The sequence below is a fragment of the Coregonus clupeaformis genome, chromosome 19 (assembly GCF_020615455.1).
Source record: "Coregonus clupeaformis isolate EN_2021a chromosome 19, ASM2061545v1, whole genome shotgun sequence".
NCBI classification, from domain to species: Eukaryota; Metazoa; Chordata; class Actinopteri; order Salmoniformes; family Salmonidae; genus Coregonus; species Coregonus clupeaformis.
The window spans coordinates 46,262,104-46,266,649 of NC_059210.1; the positions used below are offsets into that span (position 1 = coordinate 46,262,104).

Below are 4,546 nucleotides of genomic sequence, written 5' to 3' on the forward strand. Positions count from 1 at the left end.
CATGGCAACAGCCAAGAGACAGAGCAGCAGCTTGCTTGGCAACAGTGGCACATGGCTCCAGAACAGCGTAAAAATGCCCAAACGCAAATGTAAATTCACAAACGATTTACAGAGAAAATTCCCGTGTTTTCGTCTTGGTCGGGATCCGTGTGAAGCAGAATGCATGACCTGCAAAGCTGGCACATACGTGTCAGTGTCAAATAAAGGTGCTAGCGACCTAGAAGCCCACATAAGCTCTGCAAAACACAAAATTGCAGCTAAAGGAGAGAGTTCGTCAGGTAAATTAACTGACTATTTTGTGAAAGCAGGTAAAACAGAAGATGCTGTTACTGCTGCGGAGGGAGTTTTTGCATTCCACACCACGAAGCATCACAATAGCTACAGATCAATGGACTGCACGTCTGCCTTGTTAAAAAAGGCTTTCCCTGATTCCGAGACTGCGCGAAAATCTTCAAGCGCTCGTACTAGGACCGAAGCAATTGTTAACGCTGTGATAGCACCACATTCTGTCGACATAGCTCTGAAAGCACTAGAAGACATACCTTACTGTGAGGTTTCTACTGATGGGAGCAATCACGGTGCTTTGAAAATATTCCCTCTGCTTATTCAGTATTTTGATTGAAAGAATGGTGGCGTGCAAAGTAAATTAGTCTAAGTTAAAAACACTCCAAATGAGACAGCTGATACGATCGCGCAATACATCAAAGAAACACTGGAAAATAATGGGATTTTTTCAAAATGTATTGCATTTACAGGTGACAACTGCAATACAATGTTCGGGGGAATCCGGCGTGATGAAGAAGGAAAGAATGTTTTCGCAAACTTAAAGAAGTCATTGCAGAACAAGTCTTTAATCGGTGTGGGCTGCCCAGCACACGTCTTGAACAATTGTGTTCATTACGGGGCAGACACACTAGATGTCGATATTGAGAACATAATCTTCAAAATATGTCAATACTTTCACATCTACACTGTGCGCACAGATAATCTGAAGGAGTACTGTGAATTTGTTGATGTTGAATACAGAAGCCTCCTTTCTCACAGCAAGACGCGATGGCTGTCATTATTCCCAGGTATTGAGAGGCTGCTACAGATGTTTCCAGCCTTGAAAGCATAATTTTTGTCACAGGAAAAAACACCCTCCTTGATCAATACGTTTTTTGAAGATGAGTTCAGTGAAATTTACATCTAGCACATGCACTCACTCATGTGTGTGTTTCATTCACACATTCAGGAGATGGAAAGGGAGAGCAATTCAATTGTGGAAGTGAAGAACAAAGTCCACTCCATGCTTCTTGAACGCAAGACCAATAACTTCATGTCCCTTAAAGTTAAGGGACTATTGGCACAAAAGCACAAGGATGGACTTGGTAAGAATTGTGACCAGGGTCTGTACAGTTCATGCCTGGAGTATCTGGAGAAATGGATGGCACCCATGGAGGAGTTCTCCTCTTTCATGTGGATGGATCTGAGTGAGACACCTGACTGGAATGACATGGAAGCCTGTATCAAACACCTGCGAGAAAAGGGGGTTCCAATTGATGATGCAAGGTGCTTTGATCAGGTCACCAACCAGAAGAAATTCACAGAAAGGTGTAACAGTGATGGAGAGTTCAGTAATCTGCAAGCACACAAGAAGTGGACCAAATATTTTGAAAGGTCCAAAAGCATAGATTTTCATTCAGAGCTACTGAAGATTGCACAGTTTTTCTTCGCTTTTGCTTCTTACAATGCAAATGTAGAGAGAGTTTTTTCACTGATGCAAAGCCAGTGGACAAAGGAATCACTTGTCTGTTGAGTCACTGAAGGGGCTTCTGTGTACACAATACAACTTTAGAAACATGTCTTGCAAAGACTTTCATGCCTACTTGATTGGTAACCAAGGACTGTTGGGAAAGATTTGATCTTCGGGAAAGTATACCAGAGAGCATTAGGACTGACATTATTTTTGACTGAAATAGTGGATTTTTTTATGACAACTGTTTTTTAAATTTAATTTTAACCTATGGCCATGAAAAGAAACAGTGTCATGTAAAAGGTGTTAAAAGCTTTTGTTTGTTTGTTTGTTATTATTATATTGTTGAGGGCCAACAGTTGAATGGAAAGGATGTATTACTTTATGTATTAAAGTTCAATAACATAGTTGCATGGTTGTGAACGCATTTGTATTTACCACCCACTGCGGGTGTCTGTCTGCCTCCCGCTCCCACTGTCTAAACTAAAATATGGTCACCCTAGCCACATAACTATTTAACCAAACCCGACTTGACCTCCATGCGCAAAATAAAAGCACACAAAAAAATGTAATTACCTGCCGTAGTGTGGCTATGCTGTGTACCTATAGTCACACCCATGTCATGTAAACTTAACTAGCTGGCTTGATAGTGCAGCCAACATTAGCTATGTTCCAACGTTACCTCGCCAGTCATTGTCAAGCTAGCCGTCTTGCCAGCTAGCCATGCCGGCCAGTCGATCAAATCTGAGTCATTTGGTTGTATCCTCATGTTCTAACAGTTCACTATCCACTGTATCCAAGTTCAAAAGTCAGTTCCTCATGACGTAGTTGGAGTGAAAAAGTCAGGCAGTTCTTTCTTCATGTATACTTCAGCCGTCTTCACAGAGTCAAATGTGCGCTCACCATTCTTGGTTTCGATCCACAAAGTCGCCGGGTAGCGCATGCCGTATGCCAAGCCAGCCTGCCGCAGAAGCCTCTTGAGTGGTGAGAAAGCCATCCTCCTCTTGTGTAGTATGGGAGAAAGATCCGGAAATATCATGATTCTCGCATCTCCATACTTGAGCTCTCCCTTTGCTCAGGCAGCAGCGAAGATGTAGACAGTGTCCTGGTACTGTAGCAATTTAATGACAAATGCCCATGCTGCTCTCGGGCAACCAGGATGTCAGCCTGGTGGTCAGTGTGGTCTTTTTCTAACTTCACTCGTCCTTTTGTGACTTTCTGGTCTTCATGGAGTTTATCAACCAGCACATACATTTTGATGAGGTGTTCAGAAAGTGTCTCTTTAATTTTTGTTATACCCTTGTCCATCTCCATTCTGAACCATGCTGGTGCTTCTTCCAAGCCAGCATCCATCGAGGCCGAAGAAGGGCTGTCAGAGGGGGTCACTTTTCCATGCCTCGTCTGAGGCTTTGCAAGATTGGGCATCTTTTGTTTTGGCGATAAAAGAGACGTATTAACTTTCAGCTCACTTTTAACGAAAAGGTAATCCGTGTCAAAATTCCTTAAAAAGTGTAAAATGTCAAATGCTCGAGGATGCTGCATAGAGCTTCGCCATTGCCGGCAGTCCAATTAACACAACAAAATGTGGAAAAAGTCTCTATCTCTCTCTCACCTGTTCCTCCCTGCTGTTTATGGTTACCAGGTCTGCTCCTCTCCTTAGACAGTGCTGTCTGCTCTGCTCCCAAGTTCTAGTCACATTGGAGAAGAGGTACAAACTGGATCCAAAATGACTCCATCCCAGTTGAAAATGTTGCTCTGTTGAAGAGCAAAGGAGAACATGTGAAATGTAGCAAGCTGCTTTATACTCATAAACCCACGGACCCAGTAACACTAATTACCATAATAATTACAAAACATCAAGATTATTATTGTGGGTATGATCGAATTCCAACTAGTCAAAAGTCTGTGGCCAGATAAGAATAACTAACTTACCCAGAAAATATCATTTATTTTGAAGGTCATCTCTCTCTCCCTCTAGCTGGTCTCTCTCTGTCTGTAGCTGAGTTTGCTCCTCCTCAAAGTCACCTGCCACTCTGTTGTCTGCAAAAAAAAAAAAGAAAAAATGACAAAAACGCTCACACTGAAACAACCAGACTATCAATGTTATAAAACTGGGTAAACTCACAGTGGACACCAAATCCTATGATCCCAGCCAGTAGAAGAACACACAGTAGCCCCAGACACACTGCAACAGCTCTGAGATGACTCTTTGCTGAGGATGACAGATATAACTTACAGTTTACTCTGGTACAGCTTTCCACACACTAAACCAGTTTTTGAAGGGTGGGTGTTGTATATTTATCTTACCGAATGGTTGCCTTCCTGGCACACCCCTGGGGGTGACGCTCTTGGTCTCAATGTTGGGGTCATGATAAACCTTCACGGTGTCCGCTCTAACATTAGCATAAATCTTCTCCATAACATCAGTACTTTTCAGCCTACGCAGTGTCCTTATACTGCATCTGTCCCTTCACCATCCTATTTTTGTGACTAAGATTTCAGGATGTTAGTCACCTACATTTAATAAAAGGGAACCAAAACTTAACCAGGTTTGTGGAACTTCCACAGTTCCACAAATAATAATATTAAATAAAGGGAACCTGAGTTTACAAATAACAAAAAAAAAGATACTATTTTATTTATTTAATTAACAAAGTTGTGCAACACCCAATTATCCTGTGTGAAAAAGTAATTGCCCCTGTACACTCAATAACTGGTTGTGCCACCTTTAGCTGCAATGACTGCAACCAAATGCTTCCTGTAGTTGTTGATCAGTCTCTCACATCACTGTGGAGGAATTTTGGCTCACTC

General features: G+C 42.1%; 1 long non-coding RNA gene across 1 annotated transcript; it reads right to left on the reverse strand.

Annotated features, from left to right (window-relative positions):
• Window positions 1-3,361: 3,361 nt before the first annotated feature.
• On the reverse strand, window positions 3,362-3,928 carry LOC121531452. Its single transcript, XR_005994157.1, has 3 exons — window positions 3,861-3,928; window positions 3,668-3,775; window positions 3,362-3,490 (listed from the first exon to the last, which is right to left on the reverse strand). It is a non-coding gene; the product is annotated as an uncharacterized LOC121531452 (long non-coding RNA).
• Window positions 3,929-4,546: the final 618 nt, after the last annotated feature.